Source organism: Lepidochelys olivacea (genome assembly GCF_965140295.1).
Source record: "Lepidochelys olivacea isolate rLepOli2 genome assembly, chromosome: 1".
Taxonomy (NCBI): domain Eukaryota; kingdom Metazoa; phylum Chordata; order Testudines; family Cheloniidae; genus Lepidochelys; species Lepidochelys olivacea.
The window spans coordinates 68,211,067-68,237,416 of NC_140411.1; the positions used below are offsets into that span (position 1 = coordinate 68,211,067).

At 38.8% G+C, this 26,350-nt stretch overlaps 1 long non-coding RNA gene across 5 annotated transcripts; it reads left to right on the top strand.

The window, feature by feature from the left end:
* The first annotated feature begins 2,043 nt into the window (after positions 1–2,043).
* Positions 2,044–25,710, top strand: LOC311514698. 5 transcript variants are annotated; one of them, XR_014709917.1, is made up of 7 exons: positions 2,060–2,127; positions 3,696–3,911; positions 9,698–9,751; positions 11,878–11,932; positions 17,751–17,895; positions 19,797–19,868; positions 24,163–25,710. It is a non-coding gene; the product is annotated as an uncharacterized lncRNA (long non-coding RNA). The 5 variants fall into 5 exon arrangements; XR_014709919.1 differs by having other exon boundaries at positions 2,086–2,156; XR_014709915.1 differs by lacking the exons at positions 3,696–3,911; positions 9,698–9,751 and having other exon boundaries at positions 2,044–2,127; positions 11,875–11,932.
* Positions 25,711–26,350: the final 640 nt, after the last annotated feature.

Consider the following 26,350-nt stretch of genomic DNA (forward strand, 5'->3'; position numbering starts at 1 on the left):
CCGAGTGGATTAGCTTTGATAGCAGCAGAAGCAATAACAGCATTCAGCATCTTGCCACACTACGCACATGTAGCCTTGAGAAGAATCTCACGGCTAACAGTATTTTGGAGAAGCTATAGGCAGTCATTAAAATGGCTGAGGCTAATTTCACAGATATGAAATTTCACCCCAAAATGCATTTCACAAGCTAACAGGAAAAAAAACTTGGAGCAGATCCTCAGCAGTTGACATAACTCCATTGACTTCAGTGCAGCTACGCTGATTACATTGAGGATTATATGCTGTAAAATTCCAAAAAAGTGAAAAATAAACCTAACGTTTTCTTGGAAACATTTTTATCATCGTCTCCCATCAGTAGTAGCCAATGCCAAGCACAAAACACAGATAATTCATTCTTACAGCATCTCAATCCACTTGAAAAGTGGACAGCTGCATTTTGAACTAGCTGTAGATCTACCAAGATGATTTACTGGTATTAAGTTAAATTATTTTGCTGTAGAATGTCAGTTATTCATGTATTATAGGCTATGTCAGTATGTACTCACAGGATGCACCATAATGGCTCTTGAAAAGCCATTACGGTGTACTGTACTAATGATCCATACATAATGAAAGTGCCTCAGTCACCTCCATTTACTTCATGATGGATCCTTCAGGCTAGTTCCATTGAACATAATACATTTGTTTTCCTTTTTGGAAATAAAGGTAGACATTAATTATCTCTCAATTACGGTGATACTCCTAATGAACAACATGCATTCACGCACTGATATTTTTAAGTTATTGTGATCAGCTCAAATGTGGTCAATCAACAGAAAAAAAATGGATCATCTTCAAATGATTTATGTTTTAGAGTTGGACCAGGTTCTAGTCCTGGCTCCACAGGAGGTTGGTTCTATTGGCATAGGCACATATTGTGTTTGTGTTACAGCAGCTCCTACTCTGCTCTTACAGTAGAGGCCCCGACCAAGACTGGAGCTCCATTATGCTAGGTGTTGAAGAGTCTGAGAAAGTCCCTGCTATAAACTTACAATCTAAGCAGATAAGACAGACAAACAAGTGGGAGAAAATAAGTATTATTATCACCATTTTCCAGATGGGCACAGAGAGATTTGCCCAAGGACACACAGCTAGTTCATGGTAAAACCATGTATTAAATCCAGTTTGCCTGAACCCCAGTCTGATGCCTTGACCACATGATCAGCCTTTCTGTTTTCTCTTATCCATTTGTTAGAAATCTAAACTCTTAAAATCCATGAAACTAAAATAATTCAACTGATAATCACATGTTCTGCTGTTTCCTCCATTGCTTCCTAATGCAATCACTATAAAAAGTTAAAATAATGAGTGGATTCAAGGGCAATATTTCACAGCTATTCCCTTCAAACTTAACCAGTAGTTCAGTAGCACTTAGGCACATGAAAAGAAGCATCCTGAATAATAGTATTATGAGGAACATGATCTGAAGTACCATCATTCTGGTTCTTATAACATATTGCTTTACTTCCCCCCTAATTCTCTAATACTGGTAGGTGTCTTGCTGCATGTATGTGCTATAGCATGTGCCTACAGGAGCTTGCTTATGGGTCTCAGATCCCTGCAGTATGAAGACACAAAGACGTGATTTAAAGAAGGAATGAAAAGCCTGAACTCTGAATGTCCTGGCCTTTGTGAGTTTAAGTCAGACCCTTGTCTATGTTTTTTGTTACTTGGATTTATTAAATAAAAGCTAATGATGGAAAATGTAATAAGCGAGGCCAGTAGAGCATACTCTGGGGTTCTGAAAAACATCTCTGTATCATTTGGAAAAATAAGCCCCTATTCTAGGGTTTTAAGAAGCTATCTACACTTTTAAATTGTTTCAGTAACTTTAAAATTACAGTAAAACACGCCTGGCAAATAACTGTATAAAAATATGCCCCAACAAGTTGATAACCACAATGTAAATAGACATAAGACACATGTAAATAGACATAACCATATGTAAATAGACACATGTATCTCTTGGTGACAGCCTCTCTTTCTGTACTTTACCCTTAATATTTGAGAACAGTTGGATGCTTGATCTGACAGGACAGCAGAGGATTTTCAGTGGAGAATTGCTACCCCACAGTCTGGCAGAAGCAGGTGTGTTGATCTTTAAGGCATGCTACAAGGTATCTCCATTTATCCAGGTTTTCTTTGATGGTGATTGTCTGAGAGAAGGCCTGTAAAAATTTTTCCAGTGTTGTCGTAGGTAAATACATAAGGTCACTTCAGTATAATTACTATAGGGAATAGCGTGGGAATACTGCAAATACTGAAGTAACTGGCAAGCTTTAGAGGGTAACCAGTGTAGACAAATTGATGATGATGATGATTTTTTAAAGCTGGTTTCTCTTTTTTGCTTTCTGAAGTTTCTATTCTATTATTTTCTGTGCTGATTTAAACATTTCAACACAAAAAACATATTGTTCTGTGAAAAATAAACAAATATAGTCTTTAGTTTCTCACTGGCAATAAAACTTCAGGTCTATTTTTAAGACTCACAGTCCTAAACTTCACTGCTGCTGCCTAAACAATAGCAAAGTTTAATTTCTCTCTACTTGCCAGGGAACAAATTTGCAGAATATTATGAAGCAGATAAGCTATCCATCCATGCAGATCACTTGATTGGCTTTGATAATGTGATGAGGTCAGGAACAGTATTTGCATTTGTTCATTAGAGCTGGGCAAATACCTGACTTTGATTGGCTGCCAGTATTGAAAAAGAGATTATGAATGACAGTGAGTAGTTATTGGGCCAGAGAGAAAGTGACACTGACTCTCTAGCCTGGGGGTTGGGACCCAGAGGTGGGAGATCCAATTTCTTGTCCTTGCTCCAATGACTTTTTATACAAAGTGGAACTGTTTCAAAAGGAGAGATTAAGAGAGGTCACATCAGACGGTGGTGAGGGTTGACTTTTGCTGATTTCTTTAGGAAGGGTGTTACAGAGCTTTGGATCTACTTTTTAGAAGACTCTGCCTCCAGCTTCCTCACTCTGCTAGTAACAAGGCATTCAGGTCTAGATGCACAAAGACTTTGGGTATTGCAATGCCTAACCTCTAGGTGCACTTAGTGGAATCCTCTGACCCAAGTTAGGCACCCAGGTTCCCCATACTGTGCAAGAGTAGAGTTATGCACCTAAGAAAGGGATCCTCAGAAGCCAGCAAGCTGATCTGAGAGCCACCTGAGGTAGTCAGGAGTGAAATGCAGTGGAAAAGGGTGGGACTTAAGACCCAGATTCACAAAGGTGCTTAAGAATTTAATTCCCACTGATCTGGACTTTAGGCCCTGGACTCACAGGTCAGAGATAGGTGTGACATTGCATTCCATAAGCCTTATGGAAATATGCTTATGAATATGACATAACTGGAATATGCTTTACGGTAAATACCCCTTGTATGATGTCATTAGAAAGCTTGTAATCTACTAAGTGTGTTCATCCTATTTGTTTGCATGTATTATTTCTATATCTGGAGTTAGGAGAATAAGAGAGAAACTTGTATCACTGATGTAAACATATTAAGTGGAGGCTATTAAGGGTGCTCCAGAAACAATCAGTTCTAAATGAAAACCTTCCTGTGTATGTGTGGGCCAACCCAGGAAGAATGGAGACATGGGGTCTTATCATGATACTGGAATCCATCTTAATCCTTTTCCATTGATGCGGCAGGGGTGGGGACAAGCACAGACAAAAGATTCCCGCCTTGTGCAACAGCTATAAAAGAGGGTGGAAGAGGACAAAAGGGACTGCCAGTCATGAGAAAACCCCTGCTTACCACCTGAGATGTCTGCTGGAACTAACAAGGACTGTACCAGGGGAAAGGATTGGGCCCAGACTAGAAAGAAATCTAGTCTGTGAAAGAATCTTATTGGAACATCTCTGAGGGTGAGATATTACCTGTAATCAGTCCCTTAATGTATTAGACTTAGACTTGTGTGGTTTTGCTTTATTTTGCTTGGTGACTTACTTTGTTCTGTCTGTTATTACTTGAAACCACTTAAATCCTACTTTTTATACTTACTAAAATCACTTTTATTTATTAGTAAAACCAGAGTGATTAATACTTGGGGAAGCAAACAGCTGTGCATATCTCTCTATCAGTGTTATAGAGGGCGGACAATTTATGAATTTACCCTGTATAAGCTTTATACAGAGCAAAACGGATTTATTTGGGGTTTGGATCCCATTGGGAACTGGGTGTCTGGGTGCTGGAGACAGGTAACCTGCGAAGCTGTTTTCAATTAAGTCCGCAGCTTTGGGGGCATGGACCAGACTTTGGGTCTGTGTTGCAGCAGGCTAGCATGTCTGGTTCAACAAGACAGGGTTCTGAAGTCCCAAGCTGGCAGGGAAAATGGGCTCAGAAGTAATTTCAGCACATCAGGTGAAAGTCCCAACGGGATCTCTGTGACCAAACCCACCACAATAGGGATCTCCTTATGCTTGGAATTCTCAACCATAAACCCTCTCCTAGAGTTAAGTGTATGATCTGGAGTAAGTGCCCTAGGTATCTCATGCCCTAGGTATCCCATGTTCTTTCTCACAAAAAACAGAGAGAGCCCATGCCATTATGCCCCTTGGTTATGGCACTTATGTGGGTTCAAATGCTCCAAATCGGGCAGAGTGGGGATTGAAACCTGGATCTCTCATATCCTAGGTGAGTCTCCTAATCAGTAGGCTGTTGGGTATGCTGGAGTATGTACAAACATGCACTGTTGTCTTTTGCGTGAGGCCAGCTCCTGTAGGCCTTCAGGCACAGGTATCAGACTGGGCCCCACAGGCCAGATAGGCAGTGGGGCACCTAGTTTGAGAATTCTGCCAGGGATTAGGCATGAGGTAGCACTACAATTAGCTTGCTATCTGTGGAGAAGCATCAAGATTGAGGCCACTTTGCACATGCCTACCAGCACAAATGTAGGCACCGACACGTTTTAGTGGCTGCTGAGCAATGGTTTTGTGAATGTCCATGGTGCCTAAATATTGGACTTATTCACCTGCCCCTTTAGGTGGCGAAGTACCTTTGTGAATCTAGCCTTCAATGCCTTGGTTACCTCAGCTTCCTCCTCTATGGCTTCCCAAAGTTGCTCATATCCAAACTCCAAGTTGTATAGAATGATCCAACTGCCATATCTCTCTGTGCAAGTGAACCACATCACTCCACTGGTTCCCTGTCTGCTATACAAATGTTCTCCTCATCTTCAAGGCCTTGCATGGCTACTTGCTCCCATCCCCTTCAGCTCTGAAGAATTCAATGTCCTCTTCATCTTCCTTTCTGCAGTGATGAATGATGCTACATAACTGCAGTTCATCTGAGGAACTCAAAGTGCTTGTCAGACACTAATCAGTTAAACCACATGACACCCTAGTGAAGTAGATTTTATTCTGCACATGGGAAAAACAGCTTACCCGTGTTCCTCTGCCTCACTGATTCCATGTGTTTGCCAAATCTGCAGCTCAAGATATATCTCTTCTACACTGTCTACAGCCAGTGATCTTTTGATCAATCCCTATGTCAATGCTTAATATTACCAGCACTTCACATCTCTCCTGGTCTCTTAGCCCCAGGGCTGGATTTCGGGGCAGGCAACCCAAGAAACACCTACCATGCCAGGCGTGGTGGATGCCAGGATTAGGGTACTGTTTTTGTTATTAGCAACAAAAGGGAAAAATTGCCAAAGGATAGATGTTCTGTTTTCAGATAAACTAACAGGTGGAAGATCCTCACAGACAATGTTACAAATCTGACCATGAAGCCACTAAGTGATCCTCACTGGGAGAACTGCATTGACAGCATAAGGCCATTGAGGTACCAAGTGAATGAGGTTTACAGTGCCCTGATGAAACTGGCATTGTCAAGTAAAGCCGAGGCTGGGATGCGACATGAGGGACAAACCCTGGCAAAGCAGATAGCTGACTTCAAATTTCTGGTCTCAGCTGTGGTTTGGCACAATATCCTGTTCCAAGGATATGTTGTAAGCAAGGCATTACAAACTCAGTTGATGGACATCACAATTACTACTACTTTGATGAGAAGCTGCCTTGGTTTTGTTACAGATACAACGGATTTGAAGATGCCATCCCTGCTGCCAAAGAAATGACCAAAAACTTAGGAGTTGAGCCTGTCTTCAAGGAAACTCATATTCATCTGAAGAAGAGACAGCTTGGTTACAAGGGTAGAGGTGAAGTGATTCAAAGCTCGGAAGAAAAATTCAAGAGGGAGTTTTTTGCTCACTCGTTGACACTGCTTGAGTGTTCATCAAAAAAGGGTTTGGACAAATGAAGCATCACAAAAATAACCGGTGGTTTTTTGTATGACCTTAGTAAGCTGCCAGCAGACAGTAAAACACTGCTGAACCACTGTACGGACTTTCACTGGACGCTGACACATGGAGAATGTTCAGATGTCAATGATAAAGACACCTATGTCAAACTGGATAACATCCATCACATTTTACAACATGGGAAGAATTCTCCACTCCAAGTTCTCCAGTTCATTCATGATGCAGAGTTGAAGGACACTTTTCCTAATGCGTGGATAGCTTTGAGGATTCTGCTTAGGCTGCCGGTCACCATCATGAGTGGTCAGTGCAGCTTTTTGAAGCTGAGGCTTATTAAAATGTATCTTCAATCAACAATGGCAGACGACAGACTGACATCGCTTGCTATTATATCATTTGAAAATGCCATTGGCCCATCTTTGGATCTCTCTGATGCTGTTCTTCCTTTCACAGGGGAAAAGGAAAAAAAGCAACCTTTTCAACTAAAGGACTAGGGTTAATATTCTATAGCTGCCACCTACTGTAACACTATTTAATACTGGTCCACCCAATGTTGGTGCACAGTTCAATTTCTTGATGTTAGTACATTTCAGTTTATTCTTAAAATTAAAAAGTTTCTATAAGCTTAGAGGAAACATATTTTTTTATTTTGCTCATATATGGAATGAATAAATACAAATTTACAGATCCTAGCATGCAAATGTATCATCTTATATGACAGGCATAAATCATGCATGCAAATTGTGCATCTAAGTCATGAAATGGGCTACAAATGCAATAAAAAATAAGGTATTCTAAAGCTTAATAAATGTGGGGGCGCCATTTGGTCTAGGGCCAGCCCTGCTTGTCCCATGTACTTTGACTTCTTATTATTTATTATTAGTTATTTTGACAGTTCCTATAATGTACATAGTATCCACAGTAGTAAAAATATACTTATAAGAAAACGATGTACATATTCCTTTGCTGTGCTCAGTGAGCACTACCTACATCTCAAATGAGGAGTTACAAAGAAGCCATTTGCGGCTCCCTCATTCTACAACTGTTTTTCTGCTGTCCCCATCCCTGTCACAGTTTAGAGCAGCCTTAGTACTGTTCTAAACTATCCTGTTTTATAACAGCCCCAAGGGTTATCATCCAGGCCACACCCCCTCGGGCCCATGTTACAAGCAGAACCTGAAGTCCCTGCCTCCAAGAGCTTACAAAAAATTGAAATAGTTTACTATATTGCCCAGTGTTGTGACAGTTGTGTTTGAACAATGAGTATATGCTATAAAATTTTGTTGTACCGACCAAGGGTTCTACGAACTATTGTAACCCTTCAGTCAGGTGCCAGTCTGACTTGGGGTCCTCTTCTAAAAATAAATAAATGTAATAAATGCACGGCTCAAGAGTAATGTAATAAATGCATGGCCAGAGTTATATCTAGAGTGGGAAGGGTTAGATTTTTATTGGTAAATGTCAGTGAGCATCTATTTTATAATACACACACAAACTGATGAAAAATGAAAATGGAAATTTGCAGATAGGCAGAATAAGAAAAATACTCCTTGAGAACTACAGTGTGATTTGAGGATATTTACGTTGTATATTTTGACATGTGATGCTGGCAATTTGTGTTTTGACTGTCATGAAGCTTTAACTTTTTGAATTGCAACCTCTACTGTCATTACGTAATTATTGTCCGACCTTCCCCAATAATTTCCTACAACTGTGAAAATTTAAGTCCCTTAAAATAAAAAAAGTTTAAAAATAAACATTGATATTATCCATCAGAAACATAAAAATAAAATTCTGCCAAGCCAAGTTATGCTTCTTCCCTTGGGAAATTAAAATAAAACCTTCCTTGGTACCTTTGCTGGTGTTTTTCCCCACTCACAAGTACTTAAGAGTCCTTGGGAATGTTGGAACCACAAGTATCGTTTTTATTTGGGAAAAAGTAAACAAACAAAACATTACTATGATCTTTGATTATAATTAATGTAAATGAAGCTGGCAAGAGCAGGATGTTCCCCTTATCTCTTACAGAGGGAGCAGAGAATTCCAGCCCTCTAAGGCTTCTGGATCTGGATCTTATATTATGATTATGAAAGGATACATCAGGCCATACTTACTAGGGATTTAGATTAGGCAGGCCACAGGTGAACCTGAGTGCAACTCAGATGTTTCACATTCTCTTCTCTTCACACTTAAAATCATGAAACTGTTCCCTGGACCCCTCGCCCCCAAATTAAAATGACTAACCTTTTGACCAGTAAGAAAGGTCTAGTGAAGTATATATTCTGAAGGTATAGTGCTTCAGAAAAGAAACACTATTCATGTGGAAAGAGCACACATTCTCTTGCAAAAAGATTTTCTATTTGCCAGATGTACAGAGTACTACAACAAGTGTCTAAACCTGAAAAATAAAAAGCATTTCAGAGGGTTTTTTATACTGTGATTGTAAAATATCTGGGAGGTTTGCCAGGCTCAGTCAGAAGGAGAACACAGTATTTTCTCATCACTAATAACAATGACCTGAAGTCACATTAAAGATTGTAAGGTCAATTTCCCTCTTAAATCAGAAAATAAAATAAAAAAACAGATGTGAGTGGTTGCTTGTGTATTTATAAACCGCAGTGACATCAGGGTAGGATATATGATCTCCAGTTTCTATGAATTTAAGATTTTTTTTATTAAATCATTCATTCTAATCAGAAAAAAAGTAAAGGCACATTTCCTTTTAAGTATTATATAGTGTAGTCCAAAAAAACAATTTTATAAAGTACATTTAAAATTGAGAATTTCTTCATTAAATGTGTTCAGATCAGTTTGCCAGATGGAATAGAGATGTCCAAGGTTTTTTCAGGGATTGAATTATCTATACCAAATGCATGAAGTGTAAAATACAATAAACAGGCATGTAATCATAAAAAAGAGTAGATTTTAAAAAATGTGTAAATTAAATATAACTTTATAACTATATAAAATAGAGTCCTAATTAATACCTGCTATGAGTAGTTTTTTATCTTACAACTATGATATGAATAATTGAGTGATGTACACGTGATATTTTCTTAGTCTTTTGTTTGTTTGTTTGTTTGCATTGTTAGCAGTAAGTCCTGCACATAAATACTAGAGTTCTTTTATTCTGCTTGATTTCAGATGCTAAACTATTCTCATTACTTACTCATTATTTCCATGAGCTGAAGAAAGGCTTGCAAAGTTACACCTATATTTACTCCTATATTTATTTTGAGCTACCGTTACCTTGCATTAAATTCCCTACCATCTGCTTGAGGATTTTAAAGACAACTCTTTCCTTTAGATTATAAAACTAGAGATCAGTTACTGTATGGAGTATATAAATTGACCCCCACAATCCTTTTCTTTTCTCACTGCACTGTGACTCCAAAGCGAGAACCCAAAATAGAGATCTCCCACATGGAGGCATTTGACCCAACTCAACAGGTAGGACCTCCTCTACTCTTAACAGCTTTACACACATTTCTACAGTCTCTCTGCAGACATTTCACTAACATGTATCACATATAAATCATACACTTTGGAAATCCTTAATGGAATCTGGGGTTGTGCTTAGGCTACTTATCAGCCAACCAGAGAGACTGGTTGATGATTGTCCAAAAGGGGTAGAAAAGAGATAAAGAGAGGTAGGAAACAGTAAAGTATGGCATGCAATATTCTCTCTCCAGGAGTTTTAGAAAAATTGGGAGCATACGTTAAAGCAGCCCTCGGGCAGCTTTAACTTGTGCAATCAGCCCTTATGTAGCAGATTGTCCTAAGCCTCTCTCACCTTGGCAGCATTACAAGGTCAGATTCTCACACAGATGAACTGTTCCTGAACAGTTTCTGCAATGTGCAGAATTAGATGGGGAAAAGTTTTTGTTTATCTTCAAAATGAAGGACTTCTCTTTTCAAGTCTTTTTCAAAATGTAACAAACTTATTGTGGACAATGGAAAGGAAAAGTTCATTATCCATTCATATTGGTATTCCTCTGGGCACTTTCTAAGAGCAATTACAGGCCATCTTCATGCAATGGGGGTTTTGGAGCTCCCATTTCTATTCAAGCTTCCCTCCAATATCCTTTGCATATTTTGTAGTATATGGCAATTCTTCAGCCAAAAAGTTTTTGCTGCAGTTGCAGGTCACCTGCAGCTTTGGCCAAATCTTGTCAGCTGTTAAATTTTGCAGTGGAAGTAGGATCCTGTGGGTACACGAATACTTGATACACTAGCTCTTACATCCTCCAGATACAAAATAATTTCTTCTTTATTTGAAAAAACACTTTGAAAATATCTAATTTGTTTACGTATTTATTTCCACTTCTCAGATCAGGCTCAGCTAGGAGGGGGTAAATGATGCAGGACGCCCTTTCTGCCCTGCCCTTCCTTGAAAAAGGCAGCCACAATGCCAGTGCTTGTGCTGTCTCACTTAAGAGAGGGTAAAATAGTGTGTGACAGGTTTCTACATTTCTGGAGAGGGCTATGGGTTTTGTCCTGGTCCTGAACACCCTGCACATTTGCTGCGAGACTGAGGCCAATGCTGAAGAGAGTGTGATGCTACACTATTTTACCGGGTGTAGTAGTCACCACTTTTGAGCATATTCCCCCAGTGCTCCAGGAGGCAGGCATTCTTGACTGTCCTCTTTGGGCAGAATAACCTTGCCCTTCAACCACACCTGCAGCACACTGCTGGCTCTCAAAACTGCAAGAGATCCAATAGGGTCTTAGTGCTAAGACTCTTACCACAACCAACTAATTTTCAAAGTTGCCCTGCTTCAATGTTTGCCAGGTATCGAACACTAAACAAGGACAGTAATTACATCTCCCTTAATTACATACACCCAAAATATTCTAAATAATACTCTTCTAGCATGGGATCAGTAGAATTAACATCCATTCATGGAGAAGCAAAACCTTAATTTTTAATAACTTGGTTAGACACCTGCATGATACTCCTTACAAATGAGGACTGTTAGAGCCCGATCTCTTAATCCAGCAAGAAAAGGCTAAAGTTAGATTTTGGTTGCATTTAGATTAAGTAGAATACCGGGATCCATATCCTCTAAAGTATTTAGGGTTAGGTACTTAGACTCCCACTGACTCCCACGAATAATTCTGAAGATCTAGGCTCAGGTACCTCATGTGTTACTTTTAGTCTGAAGTACCAGGGAACTGTAAAATGGGATGCATTGTTGAAACTAATGTTCTATTCTGAATATGTGTTTACTCAAGTAAGGCTAGAGACAAAGCTGTGAAGAGCAGTCTCTGAAAGGTGGCTAGACTGCTGTATTGATCTCTAAGTTCGCTGGAAATTCTGTTTATTAAATGCTAAGCATTTTGTTAAGGATTTGCAAGTGGGTGCTTCTGATTGCTCAATACATAACAATTGTTCCGCTGATAACACTACATAAGTATTCCATTTATAATGATGCATTTTCTTTTCAACATCATAATAGCACAATGCAATTTTGTGCAGATGTTACATGCACTTGTATGGATGTTCCACTGCATGTTAGCATAATTGGCCCAGTCATGTGACTTGCTGAGCACCTATCTCCTGTTCATTTCAGTAGGAGAGACCAAAGCAACACCCCAAGGCATGCAGCACATCCCAGAACCATGGCTCAAGTAAGCATTCCTTTTTTGAAGTGTCATTTTATTTAAAGTGTACTATCACTATGAATATATCAGAGAAACCACTAATACAAATAATCAATTTAGCATTCATAAAGTCATATATGGCTTAATTTGCTTTTCCACTGTCAGTCATGACCAGTTAAGACATATATTTAACAATTAGGACCTAATTCTGGTCAGATTTACCCTAGTGTAAATCTGGAGTAACTCAGCTGGAGTAATTGAACTGAAGTCAATGGAGTCACTGTGGTTTTGCACCTCATGGAAACTGAAATCTGTCTCTAAATATACAGTTTATTTACATGGGGGGAAATACTGCACTCCAGGGAGTTTAACTTGGTAGTTAGGGCTGAGAGCTATGACTCCTGGGTTCTTTTCTTGGCTGTGCCACCGACTCCATGTGTGATCTTGGACTGAGCTCTTGGACTTAAGCACTACGGATGACATCTCAGTCCCACTGAAGCCAATGACAAAACTCCCAGTGACTTTTAATAGGGTCAGGATTTTACCTTGTGAAACTTAATATGGGCTCTGATCCTTAAATACTATCAAGTCACAAAATGAGATTAAATTAGCTAGGGACATAAAGTGTAATAAGAAATATTTTACAAATACATTAGAAGCAACAGGAAGACCAAGGACAGGGTCAGCCCATTATTCAATGAGGTGGGAAAGACAATAACAGAAAATGCAGCAACGGTCAAAGTATTAAATGTCTTTTTGTTTCAGTTTTCACTAAAAAGATTAGCAGTGATTGGATGACTAATATAGTGAACATCAGTGTAAAATGTGGTAAGATCTGAGGTGAAGGTAGGGAAAGAATGAGGTAAGAATTACTTAGGCTGGTTACAGAGTAACAGCTGTGTTAATCTGTATTCACAAAAAGAAAAGGAGTACCTGTGGCACCTTAAAGACTAACCAATTTATTTGAGCATAAGTTTTCGTGAGCTACAGCTCACTTCATCGGATGCATACCGTGGAAAGTGTAGAAGATCTTATTATATACACACAAAGCATGGGAGGAGATATTTTTTCATGCTTTGTGTGTATATAATAAGATCTTCTACACTTTCCACGGTATGCATCCGATGAAGTGAGCTGTAGCTCACGAAAGCTTATGCTCAAATAAATTGATTACTCTCTAAGGTGCCACAAGTACTCCTTTTCTTTTAGGCTGGTTAGATTTCTTCAAGTCTACAGCGTCTAGTGAAATACATTCTAAAATACTTAAGGAATTTGCTGAAGAGATCTCTGAGCCATTGGCAATTATCTTTGAGAAGCCATGGAGGACAAAGAGATTCCAGAGGACTGGAAAAGGGAAAATATAGTATGTATATATAAAAGGGGGAATATGGACGAGCTAGGGAATTATAGACCAGTCAGCTTAACTTCAGTATCTGGAAAATTAATGGAGAAAACAATCAAACAATCAATTTGAAAGCATCTAGAAGATTATAAGGTGATAAGTAACAGTCAACATAGATTTCTCAAGAACGTATCCTGTCAAACCAACCTAATACCCTTCTTTGATAGAATGGCAAGCCTTGTGCATGGGGGAAAGCAGTAGATACAATATATTTCGCTTTCAGTAAGACTTTTGATACTGTCTCATGTGACCTTCTCATAAGCAAATTAGAGAAATATAGCTTAGACAAACCTGCTTTAAGGTAGGTGAACAACTAGTTGGAAAACCATACTCAGAGAATAATTGTCAATGGTTCACAGTCAAGCTGGAAGGGCTTATCGAGTGGAGTCACACAGGAATCTCTCCTAGGTCTAGTTCCGTTCAATAGCTTGAAAAATTATTTGGATAATGGCATAGAGTACACTTATACAGTTTGCAGATGATACCAAGCTGGGAGGGGTTACAAGTGCTTTGGAGGACATGATTAGAATTCAAAATTATCTTGACAAACTGGAGAAATGGTCTAAAATAATAGGGAGAAATTCAATATGGCCAAATGCAAAGGAAGAAATAATGCACTTAGGAAGGAATAGTCAACTGGACAAATACAAAACGGGAAATGACGGCCTGGGAAGGAGTACTGCTGAAAAGGATCAGGGGGTTATAATGAATCACAAACTAAATATGAGTCAACAGTGTAACACTGCTGCAAAAAAAAGTGAACTTCATTATGGGATTTAACAGGAGTTCTGTAAGCAAGACACAAGAAGTAATTTTTCCACTCTACTCAGCACCGATAAGGCCTCAACTGGAGTACTGTGTCTAGTTCTCGGCACCACACTTCAGGAAAGATGTGGACAAATTGGAGAAGGTCCAAAGAAGAGCAGTAAAAATTACTAAAGATCAAGAAAACACAACCTACCAAGAAAGATTGAAAAAAATGGGTTGTTTAGTCTGGAGGAGAGAAGACTGAGGGTCTTCATAACAGACATAACAGTCTTCAAATACCAAAAAGATTGTTATAAAGGGGAGGGTAATAAACTATTCTCCTTATCCACCGAGGACAGGATAAGAAGCAATGGGTTTAAATTGCAGCAAGGGAGATCTCAATTAGACCTTAGGAAAAACTTCCTAACTGTAAGGGCAGTAAAAAACTGGAATAAATTGCTTAGGGAGGTTGTGGAATCTCCATCATTGGAGGTTTTTAAGAACAGGTTAGCCAAACACCTGACTGGGTTGGTCCAGATAATACTAAATCCTGCCTCAGTGCAGAAGACATTTCTGTGATTCTGGTTTATGTAGACCCTGGTGCCATATGGAAGTCCCATGGCTCTATAAGGATTCTGCAGAGATGCAGAAATCCATGCTAGCAAATGCCATTACAGGATCAGCTTTTGAGTCCAAAATGAGTATTATAATAACAATTAGGGATGTACATCATGATGTAGCTGCAAGGCCTATTTAATTAATATGTGTGTTGTAAATCACCTTTTGCTCTTTGGATGAAAGGTGATTTATAAATGTAAAGTAATATTAAAATTTACCTATACATTGCATCTTTGAAAAAAAGCCGACATCTCAGCTAAATTAGTCAATTAGGGAAAAAAAGTAGAAAAAATGCTTAACAATCTGTAATTTACATTTCTCAGTGGAAACCAATATTCTGTTTAGATTATAGTCAGGATAATATTATTAGTAGAATAACTGAGTCAAATGAATCATGACTGAAAATCTGATTACCACAAGCACCATGCTGCTATCATAGACTTCACGTATCTTCTTCCTTTATCTTCTTCTTGAAACACCAAATTTATCCTAGTATTCACTGGGTATACCGGATCTTCAGTTTCCGATGTCTTATAACTGCTGCTTTGATATTATAATGCTTATCTTGTGAATGATGGGCCTTAAATTAATTTTATTCTTACAAAGAAGAAACTACAGACAAGGACAACTGGTTTTAATAATATTATTTACAAAGAGCTAATGTGCAATTTGTTGCTTGTCAAAACAGTGGAAATTATGTTCTCATTCCATGTTAAATATAATTAGCCAATACTTTCAGAAGGGATGTGCAGGCAGAGGAGGTATCTCATATTTTTAGCTCTCTTGCCAGTGTCATTATTTGCCTACATAGGTACTCTCTTTCTCTTAAAATATGGAAGAGAGTTAAAGTCACGTTATACATATGTTCAAAAGAAGTCCAATAAAAATAAGCTAGATTTCCCTCAGTGTATAAAAGGATTAATATTCTGTTTACATAAAGATCTTTTTTAAGAAAATTACTTAGAATTAGAGTGTGCACAATGAATCATGACACAAATTCTCCTCTGAGATGTTTAAAAAATGTATAATCTGGCTTTACTGCCATTGTTTTGAGAACACATTTTTTTTCCAGAAGATATTATACATTATACAATATAAACACTTTACACTAATTCATGTTCCATCTGTTTAATTAAGAAATAGAAACTAATTATTTTTGGGGTTATGTGACCAGGCCCCAAAAACGTTTGGAACCCCATTATACTTGGCATTCTACAAACATATAGTAAATGACAGTCCATGTCCCCTATCCATTTACAATCTAAAAGACAAGACATAACAAGTAGATGGAACAAATAAGTGGGTTGAGAGAGGAGAGGGGGCAGAGGATAGGCTGACAAGAATCATAGGGTGTTTTAGTATCAAATAGCTGTGGGCACAATTGGTAGACAATCAGTGACAGTAATCAGAATAATTACAATTCCCCTCCTATTTATCTAACAAACTGTTAAGACATTCAACCCGCTAGGTAGAACATGCAGTCCCTGGGCCATCAGTGATAGAACACTTTCGCCTTAACTTTCTCTTTCCAAGCATCATTGCTCTCCACTTCCAGCACCCAGTTTTCTTTTCCCTATTTTCTTCCATGACCTTCTCTTTCTCTTTGCTACACAGCCAAATAGATGAACTGCCCTGCCTTGCCTAGAAATTCCAAATTACACAGTAACATACCAGTATGTCAACAAAATCTGGTTGGACAACAATGACAACAATCTCAACTAAGAGATCACAGAACCTCTACTTTTGAGTGCAAGGTGAACTGTGATATAAATGAATGTATTTTAAGCTCTGATCCTGCAACTTCATCACACAGAGAAACTGCAACTCTGTCTACATACAGCTACATCAAAGTCACTGGGGTTCTTTAGAAATCCACCCATGCAGATGCATTTGCAGGATTTAGGACTTAACGTTGGCTGTAGCATATATATATAAATATAAAATATAGTGCATATACCATATGTATCAAGATAGAAAATCGCTTTGTTAATGTATCGGGAACAGGAGGTTTTATAACACTGAGGACAATCCTTTTCATATAAGTAACCCCACTGTGTTCAAAGAGACAACTCACATGGCACTTAATTGAGATTCAGAGGACCTTGGTCAATTCCTGGCCCTAACAAAAATTCTTGGGTAAGTCACTTAAGGTAGATTCACAAAGGGGACTTAGTCATAGACTCAGTAACACCTAACCTTAAGGATCCTGTTGCCACCCTGTGGAATCTACCACCCCAAATTAGGTGCCCAAGCTTCCTATGAAATGCATAGGGAAAGTTAAGTGGTCTCAGGGTACAATTCACAATTGGGTGAGAGAAAAAGAGAGAATAACTCCATAGCCTAGTTGTTCGCACACTTTCCTAGGAGATCCAGGTCCCAGTCCCTTCTCCAATGACTGTGTTTCAAACAAAGTGGAACAGCTTCAGCAGGAGAAACTGAGGAGATGCCATTCTAGCATACCTTACAGCCCAGTAGTTAGGGCACTCAAGTAGTAGATAAGAGTCCTGGGTTCTAGTCCTGGCTGCCCATCAGCCAGACTAGGCAATTGAACCTGAGCCTCCCACATCCTGGGTGAGTGCTCTAACCACTGGGCTATATGGTAATATGGAGGTACTACCATCTCCTGCATTCTGTGCTGGGCCCAGTCTGTTAGGCATGCTCTTAGGCAGCTTCTGACAATATGTACTAGATTGGGCCCCAGAGGCGAGATATGGGTGGGGTGAGGTAACATATATATATAGTGCATATATCATATGCATCAAGATAGAAAATCACTTTGTTAATGTGTAGGGAGCAGGAGGTTTTATAACACAGAGAACAATCCTTTTCAAGTAAGTAATCCCACTCTGTGAGCATCACATTGAGGCTTAGGTATGAGCTAGGCACCAGGTATCAGGTCTTAGGCAGGTTAGTGCATGACCACCAGCAGAAATTTAGGCACTTAGGGGACTTTACCAGTCAAGTCTTACATGTCTGTGGAATTTAGGTGCCTACAGGGTTAGGCAGCAACTGAGTGGGGGTTTTGAAGATGCAAAATTTGGATTTAGGCACCTAAATCCTTTTTGATCTAATCCCTAGGGTTTGTCTACATTACTAGTCTAGATGCGATAAATCGACCGCCGAGTGCTCTCCTGTCGAATCTAGTACTCCACCGGAGCAAGAAGCGCAGGCGGAGTCAATGGGGGAGCATCAGCCATCGACTTACTACAGTGAAGACACCGCAGTAAGTTGATCTAAGTATGTCGACTTCAGCTACATTATTCACGTACCTGAAGTTGCGTAACTTAGATCGATTCTCCCCCACCCCACTCCCCACCCAGTGTAGACCAGGCCCTAATTTCTCTATGCCTTAGTTCCCTATTTGTTTTTGGCTTTTAGGTGTCTTGTTTTCTTTTAATTGTATTTCCTTACCTCATAGAAGTGGGAATGAATTAGTTAATGTTTGTGAGGTACTAAAAAACTATAGTCATGAGGGGTATATAAACACCTAGATTAAAAAAAGGAGATTCAAAACCAAATGGATTTCTCTTGCTTTGGCCACACACATGCAAACAAATGATTTTACAGAAACAAAGGATACAATAAAAGATATGCATGCCTAATATTCATAGAAAATCTCCGAGTGCCTAAAATACATTGTTCAACCATGCTAGAAATATTATATAATTCTGTCAAGGTCAGATTCTGGCAAGTGTCAGTTTCTATTTGCTATATAAGCGCCAGGTGTTCAAGTTCCAGTAGAACAACCCTAAGGCTAGTATAGTTGTTGCATCTAACTTTTCAGAACATTTTTGTTTAACATTTGTATCCATGTTCATAGCTCCTATGTGCCAGTTCTATCTTTTGTCTCTTCTAATTCCCCCATTTCAATCCATGTTGGCCCAGTCTCATACCAAACAAGAGTCTCATTATACATCAGGAGGCATATATTAGTACATGTTTAAAACACACATGAGCGGTACAAAGCTATGAAATCTTTCTGTATGCTATACTTTACATGCAATTTAAATAGGCATACCATTCATAAATAAGGCTCCAGGGGACCTATCTCAAATGCATGTTAAAGCATACAGAGCATATCCACCAAATGAAAAAAGAGAAAACCTTTCTATTTTCTAATGGGCTATACATCCTGACTCATAATGATACTCTCGAGTGAAAATGATCTGCACTTCCAAGGTTAAAGGTGAACTGAAAAGCTTTTATGTAATATTCTCTCAATATTTCACTGTTATATCCTAATATGGAAAGCCTTGTAATGGAAAAGTTACTTTATCCTAAATGGCTAGAACTAGAAAATTATTTAGAGCTGTCTCTCCCTTTCATACAGTACTTAGAAAAATCTGTGCTCTCATGGTGTAAAAACACCCAATCTTATATTGTTTATTCAGGGGTTCTCAAACAAGGGGTCATGACCCCTCAGGGGGTCACGAGCTGTTAACCTCCACCCACAAAACCCTGATATGCCTCCACCAATTATGTCTAGTGTTAAATATAAAAAAATATATTTTAATTTATGAGGGGGGGTCACACTCAGAGGTTTGCTGTTTGAAAGGGGTCACCAATGCAAAAGTTTGAGAACCACTGGTATATGTCAACCAGTTCCTCTGTTAATAACCTACTGTTCTAAATTCTCCATTATGACGAAATGCTGATCACCAAATACTGAATGACACTGGAATGCCGCAAGTGAGTTGCTATCTGTATCTCTCCACTCTATTTATATTTTTTAAAAATAAAGATTAAGTTTTAAAAATGAGAACATGTTGGTACTTGTTCTAAATAAGGATAAAATCCCAGCCCTAATGGGATATAATCCTTCCAAAGCCTATCTTATTTCTTTTAAAGAAAGTCCAATTAACCTGAGCATCATTCAGGCCTCTCTTCTTCCACAGCAGCCAAGGATGATGAAATTCAAGAGTTCTAATTCACTGACAGGGTGCCAAGACCTGATGTGCTGCTGAATATGGGACATTCCAAAGCTAAAGTGGGAGCAAAGGTCATGGATCAGAATGAATTAAACAAACATGGATTAGGAAAGATCAATGAGCTGGGACACAGACTCATCAGGCTCTGTTTAGATAATCTGCTTGTTCTCACTAAAATTTTCTTCCAACATTACAGCAGAAGAAAATGTACTTGAAGCTCACCCTTGTCAGCTCCTGAGAAACTACCAGGAAATCAGCAGAAGAGATGGTAAACTAGTATCAGTCAACAGTGTGCCTTTGTTGCCAAGAAGGCCAATGGCATTTTGGGGTGTATAAGAAGGGGCATTACCAGCAGATCGAGGGACGTGATCGTTCCCCTCTATTTGACACTGGTGAGGCCTCATCTGGAGTACTGTGTCCAGTTTTGGGCCCCACACTACAAGAAGGATGTGGAAAAATTGGAGAGAGTCCAGCGAAGGGCAACAAAAATTATTAGGGGTCTGGAACACATGACTTATGAGGAGAGGCTGAGGGAACTGGGATTGTTTAGTCTACGGAAGAGAAGAATGAGGGGGGATTTGATAGCTGCTTTTAACTACCTGAAAGGTGGATCGAAAGAGGATGGATCTAGACTATTCTCAGTGATAGCAGATAATAGGACAAGGAGTAATGGTCTCAAGTTGCAGTGGGGGAGATTTAGGTTGGATATTAGGAAAAACATTTTCACTAGGAGAGTGGTGAAACACTGGAATGCATTACCTAGGGAGGTGGTGGAATCCCCTTCCCTAAAAGTTTTTAAGATCAGGCTTGACAAAGCCCTGGCTGGGATGATTTAGTTGGGATTGGTCCTGCTCTGGGCAGGGGGTTGGGCTAGATGGCCTCCAGAGGTCCCTTCCAACCCTGATATTCTATGATTCTATGATTCTATCACCAACTGTAAAAACCCTGATCCTAAGATACTCTACAAGTACCATGACTCAAAAGGCAGTATGCAGGTCGGCAGACCCAGAAAATAAAGCTATCCAGTCACCTGCTCTAGCCCATCCAGTACAGTACTGCAGAAGAGCAGACATAGATACAGTTGATATGGGCTGGACTAGAACAACAGGAAAAATTAAAAGTGTTTTCACCTGCATGTTATCTTTGATGATAAAACACTGGCAGAGAAGACCAGTTGTTTTAGAGGAAATAGCTTGGAGAAAAATGAAATTCTACAAGCTGGTCAGAGCAAACCCCAAGGAGTGATGAGAAGGTGGGAGAGAGAAGGTTGAAATGAGCAAAGTTCCAATAAGGTAGAGAGTTGGCACACATTGGGCAGGAGCATGAAGCGCTTGAGCAGCAAAAAATGGGAGATTTGCTATGTAAGAGAGAATTCTCACACAAGCAAGAGCGATCTGTTGGTCAGTGGACAAAGCAGACAAAGGCAATATTCTGCAGACTAAGCCAAATAAGGCTGAAAATGTGGGGAAACCAAAGAGAAGTTTCACCAATATCCCTATGTTGCTGTCCAGTGTTTGTTAGGATGCAGATTCTGCCTGTTACTGAAAAAGAACCTCTGCCACTAAAAATGAAAAGAGAAATCTCAGTAGGTATCATGCTGTGAAGAAAAACGCTTAAGAACAGTGCTGTTTGCTCAATCATTTACATTATAATAGTATAGACCCTGATTCTCCCCTCATTTCCATGGGTTTTACATTATTGTAACTTTAGTATTTACTCCTGATTTACACCAGTTTCGATGATAATCAGGCCAATAGAGTTTAGAAATGGAAAAGATCTGTCTGGTCATGTACTCCTTTTTCCTGTCACTATGGGATTTTTCCCTTTGGTATATTTTCTAGTGATTTGCCAAGCTGGTTTTAAATTGCTGTTGACAAAGAATTTTATAGATAAAGCCCAATTCACTAATGCATTGAAACCAATGGGATTTTTGCCTGAGGTAGGATTGCAGGACCATCATCTAGAAGTTTGAGAATGGCCAGCTGACTTCTAGCAGAGTGACTGATGGAAAAAACACTTACTCTCCTAGCAGGAAAAAAAGCTCAGGGAAATTGCAAACTGCAAAACAATTCTTAGGCATCTGAGTAGGATATTGTAAGACCGGAGAACAAATAAGCTACAGGATAGATCAGAAAACTTTAGTATCAAACAGTGAATATCAAAATAATCCCTGAAAATTATAATGACTCCATCAACAGCTATAGATATACCAAAATAAAAAGTGACTTGCTTTATAAATTCATAGATTTATTTTTGTTGTTTTTTTAAGGCCAAAAAGGAGTATTGTGACCATCCAGTGTGACCTCCTGTATAACAGTCTATAGAACTTCCCTGTATTTGTTCCTGCTTCAAGTCCAATACTTTGAACTAGCGCATATCTTTTAGAAAAACATCCAATACAGATTTTAAAATTGCCAGTGGTGGCAAATCCATCAAAATCACTGGTTAAGTTGTTGCAATGGTTAATTACCCTCACTGTTAAAAATTGGCACCTTACTTCTAGTCTGAATTTGTCTAGATTCAACTTCTAGACATTGGATCTTATTCTATCTTTGTCTCCTCAATTAAAGAGCCCTCTACTATAAAACTTCTCTTCTCCACATACATACTTATAGACTGTGATCAAACATTCTCTATTATAAGCTAAAAGAGATCAAGCTCCTTCAGTCTTTCAATATGAGACATGTTTTCCAGTTCTTCAATCATTCTCATGGCTCTACTCTGAACTCTAGCCAATTTTCATCATCCTTCTTTAAGTGTGGACACCAGAACTAGACACAGTATTCCAGTAGCAGTCTCAGCAATGCCAATACAGAGGTAATATAATATGTCTGTTTATATATCCAAGGACCACATTATCCCTTTTAGCCACAGCACTGCCCAGAGAGCTCATGTTCCGCTGACTATCCACTATGACCCCAAAGTCTTAACTCTTAAAGCTCACCCATACCAACAAGAGGGAATAGCTGATCCTTGGTTCCTATCTACATGATCATTGCATTTTTTGCAGACCAAGTTTGGACTACTCCACAGGAAAGAGGCTTCATATACATTTCATTAACTGTCTCCATGCATTGGAAAACAGCACTAAACTAGTAGGCCCCTCAAACTGATGCAAAGCTCATTCAAATTAATGGAAACATTTCCACTGATTTCAACTGGCTTTCCATCAGGACCTCAAAAAACACTACAGCCAGTTTGGTAAAGTTATAAAAGTAACATATGAAAACCACTGTACCCCATGCAAGCAGGAGGCTATGTTAACCGTTTGTTCATGGGTTTGGGTTTTATGTTTTATTTTGTTTTAATAAGAGTTGCTATGAACCATATGCACAGTAATTATGATTTTTAAAATGCAGCATTTAGAATAATCTTACATAAAAGAACTTTTAAAATGCCATTCAGATTTATGTGGGTACAGTGATTGTGACATATTCCTTTACTGTACAAAGTTCATAGTGCATATGATTGCAAATTTCTATTACAATATGCGTACTACCTTGTTCACTAACTGATATTTAAGTGCACTTCCTGAAGAAATGTAAGTGCTATTACTGTGAGTGACATGCCATATGGCAAGCAGAATTAACTGCAGCTCTAAACACTGCTGTCTTTTTTTCTCATACTACAATTTTACTTGATGCAATGTTTTTCTGTAATTGTTCAGCATTATACAATTTAAGCCAGCCATATCCTAAAATGTCACTTTATGGGGTTGCAGCTGATCCTGCTCACCATAAGTCTTCATTTATTTCAAAGATGTCATCCCACAAAGCGCACTCAACATTTTAAAATTTCTCTGCGCTTCAGTTTTTAATGTAAGAAAAATGTATTATGCAAGACAAGGAAATGGCAGCCAAAAAGTAAATGATGTGAAATGTCACTTGACAATACAACAGGCACACAAATACAAAGCTTGTGTACTCCTACAGGGTGACAATATTTGCACTATTTGCAAAAGTACATATTAGAGACAACACTATAGGTACAGAGTGCTACTTTTTGTAAAAGGAAGTGCCCCCAGGGCAAAAGTAAGGAGTTTTTTTTTTCCATTGACTCAAGGAGACGCTTAATTCTTTCAGTGGGTATTGATACAGGGACTATCAGTGAAAATAATATTACTTTCTAGCATCAAATGCATCCAACAGTTGTTTACTAACTTAAATGGAGTTACAACTGAGATCATATGGTCCGATATCACAAGGAAAAACAAAGTTTGTTAATGTAACATTAAAGTGCACTTGCACTGCAAAGAGACTATACAAAAATGGCAACTTCTTAATCAAAAGATCAACTCCCTTTGTGTATTCAGGTCATCTTACTTAAATGGGGGGAGGGATAGCTCAGTGGTTTGAGCATTGGCCTGCTAAACCCAGGGTTGTGAGTTCAATCCTTGAGGGGGCCATTTAGGGATCTGGGGCAAAAATTGGGGATTGGTCCTGCTTTGAGCAGGGGGTTGGACTAGATGACCTCCTGAGGTCCCTTCCAACCCTGATATTCTATGATTCTATGATGAAATGCCACAAATAGTCTACTATTGTCTGCTTCTGTTACCATTGCAGAGCCAGTACCACTATGGATAAAGGACATGGATTTTATTGTGGCTCACATGTCGTCAATGAAATTGTGAACTAAGTTTCTGTTTCAAAGCCAAATTTGCCTCATTTACCCCTGTACCCCTCCACTGTCTTCATTTGGATTGGACAAGTATAAGTGAGGGCAAAATCTGAAGACAATGAAACTTAACTGAAGGCAAATTTTAACTTGCAGAAAGTGTTACTGATTACGATCCAGAAGCAAGAAAAGATACAATTTGACTTTTGGATCCCAGTTGGAGTTTTAGATCCTAACAAGAAAACAGAATAACTTGTACACTGAGCATATTGGATCTGGAAACCACTGCAACACAATAAATATGGAACTCTACAATGGAATTTATAAAAAGTCACTTTTTGAATTAGAATTGCAATTTATGGAAAATGTTTTCTGTATGGGGTAATAGATATACTCTCACAACTTAGGCTAGTTTCCATTCTTCGGTATGTTGTTTCATGTTCAAATTTAAAGGCAGAATAGAAATTAAAACTCCTTTGTTATTAATTTGTTAAAAGTTTAAACCAAGGACAGAGGCAAAATATGACCACAACATCTCTTAGTTATGTCCATCATGTCTAGACTTTGGAGTACATACAGTACCAGTATAATACAATTCATGTAACCCTCTATTTTGAGATTACAAAGGCTTCAATGACTACATACAGTAGTAGAGTTATGTTAGAATAACATGCATGCCTTAGCTCAGAATTTCCATAGCTTTCACCATCTATGATCCCCTGTTTCTTTTACATATTTTATATTAATTTTCTGTTGAGGGATTAGAACTTAAATAGCAGTATGTGGCAGATTTATGATATAAGAAATTGGCACAAAATATAGTGGAAACTTCCATTTAAATTTCTGAGGCTGGACACAAAATGCAGGCTACCTCCAAAGATTTCAGTCTCTCTTTGAATTTCAAAAAGTCTAGCTCACTGGAGAGCTTGCAGACAGTTGTTGTGAAATACAGGAAGAATGAGTTTCGTTTACACAGGCCTAGACCCCACGTAATATATGGTAGAGATTGTCATGACAGTTGTACATGTGCCATTCACAAATCTGATAATGTGTAAGAAAATGGATTCTTTGGTCACTCTGATTGTGAAACTTTGAATTATGATTTGGCTACTCAGTGGAACTATGAGCGAGGGGCTGTGGAAAGCAAGGAATAGAAAGATAAAATAAAGAGAAGAAAAATACATAAATCTGGACCCAAAGAAAAGAGAAAAGGCAAGTTTGAAGTCAAAGAGAAGAGAGCAGGATGTTTTTAAAGTGAATAAAAGTGAGAGCTGTTAGACCAGGGATCGGCAACCTTTGGCACGCTGCCCGTCAGGGAAATGCACTGGTGGGCTGGAATGGTTTGTTTATGTGCAGCATCTGCAGGTTCGGCCGTTCGCAGCTCCCACTGGCCATGGTTTGCCATTGCAGGCCAATGGGGGCTATGGGAAGCAGTGGCCAGCACATCTCTCGGCCCCACGCCACTTCCCACAGCCCCCATTGGCCTGGAACGGCAAACCGTGGACAGTGGGAGCTGCGATCAGCCGAACCTGCAGATGCTGCACATAAACAAACCATTCCAGCCCACCAGTGCATTTCCCTGACAGGCCGTATGCCAAATTCCTGTGCTAGACGATGTATTGCTGATTCCTATTGCCAATTCCTGTGCTAGATGATGTATTAAAACTGTATATTTAATTACAATGAGATGTAGTGTTGAGTCACTATGTTTCTTCCTGAGTATACTAATAAACAGAGCTGGTCAGAAAATATTGATGATTATGAAAAGAAACAACATTTTTAGAACATTTTAATGTGTTTTTCTTTTTTTCTGATCAGTTTTACTAATAAAACACTTACCTTTGTGGTAACTATACTTGCCTCTCATGTGCTACTTGATCTTTCAGCTTCTATAGAGTCTTCCATCAGGCAGACATTTACTTTTTTCTGACCCTCATGTTTTCATTTTAATCTGAATAACCAAAAATATGATTGATGCTTTAGATGCAAAAAAAAACCCAAAATCTTTTTTTTGTTGTTGTTAAAAAAATGAAAAGTATGCAAAGCATTGAAAATTTTCAGTTAGTGTTTTTGGAAATGATCAAGCTATAAAATGCTCCAAATTCTAATTTTAATGGAAATACCAAATAATGTTGC